The sequence below is a fragment of the Schistocerca serialis genome, chromosome 4 (genome assembly GCF_023864345.2).
Source record: "Schistocerca serialis cubense isolate TAMUIC-IGC-003099 chromosome 4, iqSchSeri2.2, whole genome shotgun sequence".
Classification (NCBI taxonomy): Eukaryota; Metazoa; Arthropoda; class Insecta; order Orthoptera; family Acrididae; genus Schistocerca; species Schistocerca serialis.
In genome coordinates this window covers 750,314,012-750,328,246 of record NC_064641.1, presented here as the reverse complement: position 1 = coordinate 750,328,246, position 14,235 = coordinate 750,314,012, and the positions used below count along the sequence as shown (strand labels likewise).

General features: G+C 41.1%; 1 protein-coding gene across 1 annotated transcript in view; it reads right to left on the bottom strand.

Moving 5' to 3' along the window:
* Positions 1-14,235, bottom strand: part of LOC126474742 (sodium channel protein Nach-like) — a 215,725-nt gene that overhangs the window by 73,627 nt on the left and 127,863 nt on the right. The gene's annotated exons all lie outside the window — the stretch shown is intronic.

Genomic DNA, 14,235 nt, shown 5'->3' with positions numbered 1-14,235 from the left:
TCAGATTATGGCGACAGTCAAATTAAACAGCCACACGCCACGCCAGGTTTTACACTGCTGGCCATTAAAATTGCTACAACACGAAGATGACGTGCTACAGACGCGAAAATTAACCGACAGGAAGAAGATGCTGTGATACGCAAATGATTAGCTCTTCAGAGCATTCACACAATGTTATAGCCGGTGCCGACATCTACAACGTGCTGAAATGAGAAAAGTTTCCAACCGATTTCTCATACACAAACAGCAGTTGACCGGCGTTACCTGGCGAAACGTTGTTGTGATGCCTCGTGTAAGGAGGAGAAATGCGTAGCATCACGTTTCCGAATTTGATAAAGGTCGGATTGTAGCCTATCGCGATTGTGGTTTATCGTATCGCGACATTGTTGCTCGCGTTGGTACAAATCCAATGACTGTTAGCAGAATATGGAATCGGTGGGTTCCGAAGGGGAATACGGAACGCCGTGCTGGATCCAAACGGCCTCGTATCACTAGTAGTCGAGATGACAGGCATCTTATCCGCAAGGCTGTAACAGATCGTGCAGCCACGTTTCGATCCCTGAGTCAACACATGGGGACGTCTGCACGAATAGTTCGACGACGTTTGCAGCAGCATGGACTATCGGCTCGGAGATCATGGCTGCGGTTACCCTTGACGCTGCATCACAGAGAGGAGCGCCTGCGATGGTGTACTCAACGACGAACTTGGGTGCTCGTCATATTTTCGGATGAATCCAGGTTCTGTTTACAGCATCACGATGGTCGCATCCGTGTTTGGCGACATCGCGGTGAACGCACATTGTAAGCGTGTATTCGTCATCGCCATACTGGCGTATCACCCGGCGTGATGGTATGGGGTGCCATTGGTTACAAGTCTCGGTCACCTCTTGTTCGCATTGACGGCACTCTAAACAGTGGACGTTACATTTCAGATCTGTTCCACCCGTGGCTCTACCCTTCATTCGATCCCTGCGAAACCCAACATTTCAGCAGGATAATGCACGACCGCATGTTGCAGGTCCTGTACCGGCCTTTCTGGATACAGAAAATGTTCGACTGCTGCTCTGGGCAGCACATTCTCCAGATCTCTCATCAACTGAAAACGTGTGGTCAATGGTTGCCGAAGCAACTGGCTCGTCACAATACGCCAGTCACTACTCGTGATGAACTGTGGTATCGTGTTGAAGCTGCATGGGCAGCTGTACCTGTACACGCCATCCAAGCTCTGTTTGACTCAATGCCCAGGCGTATCAAGGCCGTTATTACGGCCAGAGGTGGTTGTTCTGGGTACTGATTTCTCAGGATCTATGCAGCCGAATTGCGTGAAAATGTAATCGGATGTCAGTTCTAGTATAATACATTTGTCCAATGAATACCCGTTTATCGTCTGTATTTCTTCTTGGTGTAGCAATTTTAATGGCCAGTAGCGTATTTACAGCAGCTGATTTCGTCCGCCAGACGCGATAACTGCAGTGTTTAGCAACTCAGAAGTAATTAGGTGTAACTCGTTATCATTAATTCATTTATATTTATGGAGAAGGTAGGAGACGAGGTACTGGCGGAAAAATTTGGAAATTTGTGGTAAGATCTTATGGGATCAAACTGCTGAGGTCATCGGTCCTGAAGCTTACGTACTACTTAATGTAACCTTCGCTAAGTACAACACACACACCCATGCCCGAGGGAGGACTGGACCCTCCTGCGGGGGACCCGCGCGCACCGTGACTAGACGCCCTTGACCGCGCGGCTACCACGCGCGGCTACTGGTGGAATTAATGCTGTGAGGTCGCGTCGTGGGTCGTGCTTAGGTAGCTCAGATGCATCGTTGCCCACACATGCAGGAAACACTGGAATGATAAACGTGCACAACAGGGAGCGCGCTGTCTTTCTGCGGACGATGCATCGCCTACGTACTTCATACAAGGCTACCCTCCCTGGTACACTGATTCAGGAGGTGGTGTCTTAATCCATCCGTCCACCGATTCCTGTTGGACATATCACGCCAGCACTGTGTCACATTCGCACCTATCTGGTCGACATGAGTTACCTGTTGGATGTCTTGCCGACCACGCGGGATCCTAGTACAAAGGACTTCTACCGCTACTTTCAAAGAACGCTGCCTGCTAATGCGGTTGAACGCCGACATCCGGCGGTTGGCTGGAGACGGGTGTGGAGTAGCATACACTCCCATTTCCTTCCCACCACGGTCAGGGCGCTGTGGTATGTGATAACCACCGAAAAAATCCCCACCCGGCAACGTTTACATATGATCTATCTTCCCGAGGATCCTTTCCGCTCCAGATGCGGCTCTGTCGACACCGACATGCACCGTTTCATTTGTGGTGCGGCTGCCGACTGCTGGTTCCTCACACGGCGCATGTTGGCATTGTTACTACGACGGACACCTCAGTCCGTAGAGCCCACCGAACTGATCCATCCCGACGTCACTTACTTCCCGGCTACTCGTCATAGCGCCACGGTGTGGGCTAAGGGTATGGCATTGTCATACTTTTTTAATGAGGGCGTTGCAGTGTTGTTAGATTTCTGGCATTATTTAATGAGTTACTACAAGATTTTACGGCGCAATGCGTCGTATGGTACGCACTTTGCGAATAACTTGGGGTCGTTGTTTACGCGCCCTCCAGATCATTGGGGTGTGCCAGGTGTGAGAAGAGACTGAGAGATTGCAGATGATGGACTTACGAGAGTCATAAACGTTAATTATAGGGTGTTTCACCCTCGCTGAACGAGAAAACGACCAGGACATCCCGCCGTCTGGCTGCTGTGGACAACCCCCGAGAAAAAAAGAAAAGAAAAATAGAACAACAAAAATAAAGAATTCCAAATAAATACATAAGAACAAAATGAGAAACAAACGAAATATAATTAAATATTGTACACTTTCAAAAAAAAAAAGTAGTAGAGCACTTGCCCGCAAAAGGCAAAGGTCCCGAGTTCGAGTCTCGGTATGGCACACAGTTTTAATCTGCCAGGAAATTTCGTATCAGCGCACACTCCGCAGCAGAGCGGAAATTTCATTCTGTGAAGAGAATTATTGGAAGTAATAGAGTTATTGTGATCGTTTCTCAGTTTTGGTTACTGATAATAACTTGATACCAGTGCCTATGAGTTTTATTTGTACACTACAGCACTGAAGATGATCACTATGTGATTGAAAATCGATTTTGCTGTAAATAAACCATCAATATTATGGTCAACGATGACCTTCTAAATTAAAATGTGTGTGCAATCTTATGGGACTTTAATGCTAAGGTTATCAGTCCCTAAGCTTACACGCTACTTAACCTAAATTATCCTAAGGACAAACACACACATCCATGCCCGAGGGAGGACTCGAACCTCCGCCGGGATCACCCACACAGTCCATGACTGCAGCGTCCTAGACTGCTCGGCTAATCTCGCGCGGCCGCTGACCTTCCTTTTATTTTTATTTTTAATTTTAATTTTATTTTAAGAAATAGAGGAGCCATTCATATAGCTTCGTTATATGCAAAGGTGTGATTAGGACTTCCATTCGTCTTGAACTTGCGTAATTCACTGAAGTGACTCTGGAATACCTGTAGATATCACGTAGGACCTCCTTTGGCCCAGCGTAGTGTAGCAGATCGGCGTGGCACGGGCTCAAGAAGTCGTTGGAAGCTACCTGCAGAATAGTGCTGACTTTATAGCTGCCCATAGCTGTGCAAGTGTTGCTGACGCAGGATTCTGTGCACGAACTGACCTCTCGATTATGTCCCACAAATTTTCGATTGGATTCGTGTCGGGCAATCTGGGTGGTCATTCGCTCGAGTTGTCCAGAATGTTCTTCAAACGTTCGTGAACAATTGTGTCTCGGAGACAAGGTGCATTGTAATCCATAAACATTCTGTCATTGTTTGGGACCATGAAGTCCGTGAATGGCTGTAAATGGTCTTCAGGTAGTCGAACAGAACTATTTGCAGTCAATGACCGGTTCAACTGGACCAGCAGAACCAGTCCATTCCACGTAAATACAGCCATTATGGAGCAACCACCAGACTGCACAGTGCTTTGTTGACAACTTGGGTCCATGGGTTCTTGGGGTCTGCTCCGCGCTCGAGCACTACCATCAGCTCTTACCAACCGTAATCGAGACCCATCTGACCGGGCCACGGTTTTCCGGTCGTCTATGGTCCAACAGATATGGTCATGAGCCCATGAGAAGCGCTGCATCCGATATCATCTTGTCAGCAAAGGCACTCACCTAGGTCGTCTGCTGCCATAGGCAATTAAAGACAGATTTCTCCGCACTGTCATAACGGATGCGTCCGTCGTACGTCCCTAATTGATTTCTGGGGTTGTTTTACGCAGTGTTGGTTTTCTGTTAGCACTCACAAAGGCCACTGCTCACGTTCGTTAAGTGAAGGGCGCCGGCCACTGCGGTGTCCGTGCTTAGAGGCAATGCTTCATATTTGGTATTCTTTGCATACTCTTGATATTGTGGATCTCGTAATACTGAATTCCCTAAATTTCCGAAATGGAATGTCCCATGCGTCTAGCTCCATTTCGCAATCAAAGTCTATTAATTCCCGTCGTGCGGTCATAATCACGTCGGAAACCTTTTCACACGAATCACCTGAGTACAAACGACAGCTCTGGCAATGCACTGCCCTTTTGTACCTTTTGTACGTGATACTACTGCCAACTGTGTATGTACATATCGCTATCCCATGATCTTTGTCACCTCAGAGTACGTTTAGGTCTTCTTCATTACAAGGTGTTTATCAACTGCATTTTGAATACTGCAGTTTCCCTGCGCAAGATAACAATTCTCGATTTGCCAGACCACGTTTAATTAGTGGTTACGTGTAATTACTTTTGTTTTGTAGTTTGTGGTCCCTTCCTCGCCTTTAAATCCATCGGACAAATACATTTAGGTTCACCGATACAGCGCAGCATTCGCCCTAAGGCCGACTAGTGTTTTGATTTGTATCGGAAGATGCCTCTAAAATTAAATCACAATGTTCTTACACATTTCAAAACTTTTTCTGAAGTCCAATGCCTTTCCAAGACTTTTGACTGCTCAGCGTAAATGCGTAAGGGAAAATAATAAATAATAAACTTGTTAGGTCATGCTGGTTTTGATTTCACCCAACACCATTTTCAGGCAAACAATGACACAATATAGAGCAAGCAGTGAAACTAAAACAAGAGGCATCTAATATCTGCCGACAGTCATACTCATATATCACAGGAAAAGAATTACAGCTAAAAATATATGTAACTAGGAAAAACAAATGGAATCATGGGAAAGCTCATTAATGAAATTAAAAGTGACGTTCATGGACGCCAGTCGGTAGCATACAAACTGATGAGACACGTGAACCAAAAAGAAAAAAAATACAGTCAAAATAAATATTATTACTTTAGAACGATGAGATCACCAATATAGAAATCTCTGGGATGATAACTCAGCTGCGGAGGTATACTTCGAAAACTGCCCAGTTAAAAGAAATAGACCTCATCGATATAAATGAATTAGATGAAGAAAAGCAAAAATTGAAGAACAGGAAAGCAACAGTGATAGACGGAATAAATACCCAAGTGTTTAAATACGGATGTCTTTCCCTGAAGAAACGTATGCTACATATAATTAACCATGTTGGTCTTCGGGTAGAGTACTCAGATTATCTCCATTTTCGAGAAAGGCAACAGAAGAAACCCAAGCAATAATGCAGGCATTAGCCTCGTTAATACAGACTATAAAATCTATAGCACTATCTTAAATAATACACTGCACCCGACATTTGATAAAATTTTGTTAGAACAAATACTTTAAAAAACGTCAGCCCTTCAATGATAGCAGTTTTAACGTGAAAGAACTGGAAGAGAAAAGGTAATAATGTAATTTGGAGATGCACATAACGGAACCGCGACAGCTAGCGTTGAAATCACACAGATGGACTTTAGAATTGCAACATTTTGAAGACACATGCAACATTACGGCAAGTTGAAAAAGAGATTGAGGGAGAGAGGGAGCTGAACATTTACACGTGGGTATGATAAACCCTTTCTCTCGATAATTTATCTCCTTCATACCTCTTCTGTGTTACCACAGATGATGTGTCACTGAGCTCGTTTGTACTAAGACTGCAGTACACGCGAGGTGCCTGTTTGCTTTCGCCGCCATGAGTGGAAGTTCTAATAAATGTTAACCAACCTGCAGTTTTTTACAGTTGTCCCCCGCTTAGAAAACAGAACGTAGGTCGTGGAATAGGCTATCTTGAAGCTGTAAGAATCTCATAGCGAGGAACTGATGTAATGTGAGTTATTAAATTTCCAATTAGTTTGTTTATATGGGATCTCAAACGCTTTTTATTGGCAGAACACGACAAAGTGCACATTTACATTCCACTTTAGAATCACATATAGTTTCCATTCTTCACAAAATAATGAACTACGTATTTTTTAATTACGACCACACTGATCCCAACTGTGGTTGGAGACACACCGCAGCTCAGGATCGACATGGAAACGTCTCAGGGGTGACATAAAGGACATCAATGAAACCACCCCTTCCGTTGGGGCGCTGTTCCCACAAATTTCGCGGTCGAAAATGACAGTTCGCAGTGCGATGACCGACAGGACGACGTTCTTGACAAATATGGCCACTGCTGAAACTCCCTGGGCGTTCCAAGCCTATTTTATAGACATTGGGGGGCTGCAACCCCACTGACAGTGATATCATCCCTTTGGAGTGTAGCGTGACAGCCATTTTTGCTGCGTCATACAGGATGAAACCACTATAGACCCTTCAAAGCCCTACGGCAGTGATATCATCCCTTTGGAGTGTAGCGTGACAGCCATTTTTGCTGTGACATACAGGATTAAACCACTATGGACCCTTCAAAGCCCTACGACGAAATTTGGACGTGTTCCGTGTTTTTATGGTTTTTCATCCCTCCTCTTTCGCGCTCTTTTGTGGCGTGATCACGGGAGGGTTCAACGTGCGGGAATAAAACGGAAAAGTCACCCCATAAGACCACACAGTTCGACAACACCCTTGGTGCCACCCTTAAGCAGATGTCGGATGTCAGAAACTTCGACACCAATTCAGTCTCGTGGTTGTCCTATTGCCTGAAGGTAGCCAAATTCCACTTAAGTTTCTGGCAGGTACATTTTTTACGTGTTCAAGAAATGTTATGAGTGGCACCGAGGATGTTGCCGAACTGCGTAATCTTAAAGGGCCACTTTGCCGTTTTCTTTACGCGTGTGTCAATGACGAACCATACCGTCATCGTGTCACAGGAGGGTACTAAAATGGGGAGGGGGGATGAAAAAGCGTAAAAACATTTTTTGGTTGGATCATGTCCAAATTTCATCGAATGGTTTTGAAAAGTCCCTAGTGATTCCACCCTGTATGGCATAGCTACATTCCAAAGCCGGCCGCGGTGGTCTCGCGATTAAGGCGCTCAGTCCGGAACCGCGTGACTGCTACGGTCGCAGGTTCGAATCCTGCCTCGGGCATGGATGTGTGTGATGTCCTTAGGTTAGTTAGGTTTAAGTAGTTCTAAGTTCTAGGTGACTGATGACCACAGAAGTTAAGTCTCATAGTGCTCAGAGCCATTTGAACCATTACATTCCATAGGGGTTCAGTACGATAGAAGCCCTGCAGTGTCTGAAAGCAGGGTTGAGATGCTCAGGGAGTGGCAGCAGTGGCCAGATTTGTCAGGAATGTCGTCTTGGTGCTCATCGCATTGCGAACCGTCGTTTTTTCCCTCGAAATATGTGGAAATCAACGCACCAAAGGGAGGAGTGGTTTCAATGATGCCCTTCATGCTACCCACTGAGGCCTTTTCGTGTCGATTCTGAGCGACGGTGCGCCTGAAATGTTTTCCCGGCCACCCATACAAAGACCGTGGTGTTTCAACGCTGGATGTTGCGGCTGCTACCTCCATCACACAGGTGTCCAAAGCAGGGATGAAATGTATGTAAGAGAAGGTGGAACGACCTTCCCATTGTGTGACAGATTCTCGACTCAGGTAGACCCATATCTTTGGTCAGTGAAATTGCATTCAACAGATGTACAAAGACGACAGACTGTCCTAGATTACATTTATGCAAAATGCAAAAGTGTTGATGTGCAACATCGGACTTGTTCTGATTTCACATGTCATGGACAAAAATTTCGAATGCGTTTCGTAGTTGTACAGTTTTTGTCGACAGGAATGATATTGGGAGTAGACTTTTTAAATGGATATAAAACAATTTTGAATTTTAATGACACTGAGACAAAATTAGAAGCTGAAGGCAAGTCAATTATTGTGAAATTTGAAGATTGGATCTCGAGGAAGTGAATCGCCTATGCTTTTTGACAGACCATGAAACACAATTTTCACCAGAAGTTTTTTATGAGTGACGACATCAGAAAAGAGATATACACAGTTTGATTCAAGATCTATGACCCACAGAGCTATGCTGATGGGAGTTTAAGCTCCTGGCAGAGCCACCCAAGCCAGACAGGTCTCTTCAGCAGTGGTCCACAACGTAGGGGGAAGGGGGCATGAAGAAGGGAGTTCCCAGGTGCAGGGAAGCCAAATCTCATATAGGAGACATTCTCGATAAAAAAAACAAGAAAGGACACCCTACAAAACTTGGCAAGATGGATCCACAGCTGTAGTGAAAGCAACTATCTAAAGGAGACAACCCCAACAGAAAAATAGGTGTACTGGGACCCCTGAGATGGCAGTCCCACCACCTAGCTACCTTGGCTACAAGCTGGCGTCCTATAATGGGGGAATCATAATATTTCTCCGAATATCCAGAGAAGAAACCAAGCCAGACAGATTATGGCTTGACAAATTATTAAGGAGATGGAGCGGACCAAAAGGTCCAGTCATTGATGTAGATGTAGATTCAAGAGAAAACAAACTAGAGCATTGCATTGACACAGACAGGAGGCATCTTTGTGACATTTTGCTTTCACGCAAAATTTTTTTGATCACTGTACACGAATTATAAAAAGTTTACAGTACACAGTTCAGGTCAAAGATCACAACAAGTTTTGTGTTAAGGCATATGTTATTCCTGCATGCTACAGAGAACAAAGAAAGCTGAAATTCAGTCTGTGCTACAGCAAGGTGTCATAGAACCAGCAGTTAATTTATGCAATAGTCCACTGAATACAGTAGAAAAAAAGATAGACTCGTGCTAGATTCAAGACAAATTAACACCATTATCTTACCTGAGACAAATATCAAACCTTAGGTGAATTGATTCAGAATTTTTATGGTGTGCAGATTATATCTTTGGTCGACCTGACACAAGTTTCTGGCAAATAGAATAACTCCCAGAGTGTAGAAAACATACTCCCAGAGTGTAGAAAACATGCTCCGTTTCCCTGTTTTGGGGTATGCTATCAGTTTCAGAAATTACCATTTGGTTTTAACATTTCTTCTGCAACCTTCATTTGCAGATTAATCCCCATCTTATTCGAGTACAATATATGACACGTTACTTCATATACTGATGACATACTCATAGCTGAACATAACTGTGTACTCAACATTTTTTATAGATTTTTGAAGAATCAGGAACTACTATCAATCCGGAAAAATCAGAATCCACGAAGGTCAGACTAAAGTTTCTAGGACACATGAACTCATCTAGAGGAATAGAGCCCAACGTCGAAAAACGTGAAGCAGTCAGAGTCACTCCAGTTCATACTACCAAAAGATGAGTTTGTAGCTTCCTTTGCTTAATAAACTTTCATAGTTGAATCTTTAGTATGAAAATTACTGTCATCCCAAAGCTTTGTTCTCTTATTGGTAAAAATACAGTATGGCATTGGAATGAACTGGCGAAAGAAGAGTTCCTAAATTTAAAGGATGCACTTCTGAATACTCCAATTCTTGCACGCTCAGACTTGTCATGCGGATTTTGTTTGGTGACAGATTCTTCAAAGAGCGGGTTAGGTCCTCATCTCTTCCAGAATTTGAGGAATCTGATGTCATAGTGCGCAGAATTATAGGTTTTGCTAGCTGGCTTCTAACGGAAACAGAAAGAAAGTATTAGTTAATAGAACTTGAAGCTCTACCAGTCATTTGGACATTTTCCCTAACTCCGTTTTTTCTCGTTTGGTAAACACGCCAAAGTCTTCACAGATCATGGTCCACTACAATTTTTAATCTCTTCAAAACTGAAACGTGGCAGATTAAAATGTTGGGCAGTGTATCTTCAAGATCTCCGTTTTATTGTAGTTCATATTCCTCGCTCACAAAATGTTGTCGCTGACGTTTTATCTCGTGAATCAATTGGCTTAGAAAAAAGCAGTAGAGAAACGAAAGTTGCGAAAAATTTCAATATACTTTATATGCAGAAAGTTGCCTTTGGGAATTTAATTGTTTCCTCTTTAAAAGATATTGCACAGGAACAGCATAAGGAACCCATGTGAAGAGACCTGGAGAATAAGTGTCACGACAAAACAAACACAGCGACAAGACACTATTACTTTGTAGTTGAGAACATTCTCTTTAAGCGATGTAATATCAACGATTCACTTTTTTAAGTATTCCTGATGATTTCCTAAACAAACTAATTTGATACACGAAACTCAGTTACCTTCATTTTGGATCATGTGAGTGTTCAACAAACTCTCCACAATCTGATACTCGAATGAGATCGAAAAGAAAATCAGAAAAGTTTTATCTGTACGCAAACTGTGTCAGAAAGCAAAGCCATCTTCGGTTACACACCATGCTCCATATTTCAGATTATTCCTTCACAGTTAAAAGAAGTAGTAGCTGTAGATCTTCCAGGCGCACTCGCAAGAACTCAGAATAGATTTTCATACGTTTTTGTTGCTGTAGAGCTGACTTCCAAATTTGGCTTATTCACCCCATTACAGAGAGCCACTGGCAAAAGTGTATCACATGCCTTTGTACAGAATTTCCTAGGTGAAGTAGGATGTATTGAAAAGGTAACTTCGGACAGTGGTCCCCAATTTCAGCCAGGCATCTGGGCAAGAACTTCAAGAAATCACGAAATTAAACCCCTAGCTCACTCTCTCTCTCTCTCTCTCTCTCTATGGGGCATACGCTAATCCTTCTGTACAACTGATGCGAGAAATCAATAAATTAGATTATACTGTGACCGTAAACATCAGAATTGTGATAGGCATATACACATACTTCAGGGCTTTTCACAAGAACTGCCACATAATTCTACTTCATTGTGTCTGTTACTTGTACCTGCGAACGAACGGCCGCCGGACTGAATCAGAGAGCTTGTACTATTCCCTAACTCAAACAAACTGCGTCACGAAGAGGTGATAGAGTTAGTAATAGGTATCATCAAGAAAGCTGCCGAGCGAAGGAAAAGCCGCAACACGCTAATGTAAATGTCAAAAAGCTATACTTTGGTCAGAAAGTACTTGTGACATCCCATCCACTGTCACACAAGAATATGCATCTAAGTCATAAGTTCGTCTTGGTGTGCAATGGACCTTACAGAATTCATCATCGAATATCACATGACAATGCAGTAGAAGTGCAAACAATACTTACTAAGTACATTAAATGACTCCATCAAACAACACATATCAAACCATTTGTAGAATAATGATATTTATATTTTTCTCAGATATGGTTGTGTCGATAACTACCTTGAATCGTTATTGGTATGACATACATTTTGTAGATGTTACGTTCTTTATGATATTTTGTGACCTTTTTTCTGTATATGACATATGAGGGCATTATACTACTGAAGTATGTATTTTTTCTTTTGTAACTAAATACATACCTTTTTGTCTTCAGGTCAGATTATGACAGATATGGTGATATACATATGAATTAAAAAGAATTTGGTTACTATGCATATCTTGCAGATTTATGAGACATATTTGCATGTGGGAATGCACTGCTGGATAAAATGTTTTTTTTTTCATACTATATGATGACATTAGGCAGAGATAGAAAACATGAATTCGAAGACTACTGATTGAAATGCAGATGTATTTTTGTGATAAAATGAGTATTTTAATGGACAATAAGCTACTAATTCACAATGATTTCCCCTTTTTTACATTTCTAGCATTAATTAATTAATTTTCTTTCCATGAATTAGGTTGATGTTGTGAAATGTATATAATTTTGTTGCATGATATGAGCATTGCTTAACATAGCTATTGCAGTACATAAAATTTTGCATTACGCAACTGCTGATGCACGAACATACCTTTTGACACTGACTTTTTAGGGACTTTGTGATGATACTTGTATCTTGCATTTTTTTGATTCTGTACTATGCTCTTGTTGCTGCATTTGTTTTGATGAAACTTTTTGCATATAATTTGTCTTAGCTTAAGAATGTGTACATCATGTTGTTTATTGGTTTACCATAATGATATTTTGCTCCATATGTGTAAGATGACATACTTTGTTGCTTTGCCTTTCTTATGAAACATCTGTCATGTTCATATGTTTGTGATAAGAAACTTGGCTGCATTGACTTTCTGATGAAATGTTTTTGTAATTATATACTTATCATGAAATCTATAGTTTTATGAGAGCTCACTTAGAATAAGCATTTACTATTAGAGGTTATAAATAAGGTAAATGTCACAGATAATAAGAATATTACAAAAATTGTGTAAAGGAAGACAGTAAATTGAGAACATAATAGGAGCATCTAGAAATGAAAAAGAAATGAGTACAGATAAATGGAAGTAGTAAAATGTGTGTGTTGGCAAGTAGAACAAATTTGAATATATGTTTTGGTTGAAGAAAGATGTTGATTGCAATGTGAAAATATAAATGTGTATGAGAAGGTTGAAAATGTTTATATTAAGTGATTATGATGATGTGATAACGAAATATTTGAAGGAAGTTTAAATTTGATGGTGTTGTCAAATAACCTGACATGAAATGTATTATTATGTGAATATGATGTTTTTGGCAGGTAACGGACATGATGTTTTTTGGCATGTAAATTGACATTAAATGCATTATGTGAATGCGATGAATTTGGCACGTAAATTGAGATAAAAGATACGAGAAAAGTACGAAGTTTCAGCGAAAATGTAAGTTCATGAAGTATGCATACATTACAGAGATTAGTACACCTATTAGTATAATATAGTAGCATATGACAAGGACAAAATAGCACAAAGACTGACAGACTTTGACTTTGAAGTGCACTCAGTTTCATTTCCTTTTCCTATACATGAAATCTGACACATTTGTTTGCATGTCCTTTATTTCCAGTGTGTGTTTTTCATGATGTATTTTTATTACCACTGTTCCTATGTTTTACATGTCAGTCGTTAGTTCAGTATAATCAGACTTTTCTGAGTGCTTAGGTAACATAAGCTCTATTCTTGTCTGCACAGCAAATTTTTTTGCACACTTTTTTGGCCATTTGTCATTCAAAGATGGTTTTCGTCAGTTTCTCCACTTGTTAAATTTTACTTCTGTATCTTGCACAGAATACTGCATAATTATTAATGTCTATAGATGTTTCCTGATCACAGTGATTGCTGTAATGCACAAATATTCATATTTTGTACATGTAAGATTCATTTTACATTTTCATGCATCATTTCACATCTTTGCTAGGAATAAGGTCATACTTTTACTACATGTGAAAGCTTCATATTGTTTTTGTTTTTTCACATAGATATTCATAGGTCATTTCATAGAGAGTTCATTTCAGATTTTTGTTATATTTTGTAAAAGAAATCTATTGATTCAACGAAGTATCCAAGGATTTAACTAATTTCTGCACACACTTAAAGGAAATAGTAGAAGTGAGTGTGAAGATATCTACAAATCGACATATGAGTTGTCGGTGGAAAATTGATTCCCTGAGTCTGCTCATATTTAAATTTACATTTACTACCAATATTCAGTCTGTGATGGACATTAATTGCCTTTCTGAACCTAACTTTGATATAACTCCATCAACACTTCAAGAAATGTGTTAACAGAGTGCTAGCCGCAGTCCATTTCTTAGCCGTAGGATTAAGGACAAGAGATATTAAACAGTATCTTCGTTGGTGCTAAGCGATGCAGTATTTTACCTTCCATTCTATTCCTGTGTTGGTTTCAGGATCAATAATATGAGACATTAAAGCAAAACTTCCATGGTTACAATTGACGCAAAATTTATATACAATATAAAAATATCAAAAAATAGTGTGCAATGACCATCTGCATATGTAAAACAAAACTCAGAGTATTCTCTTGTATATTTCAT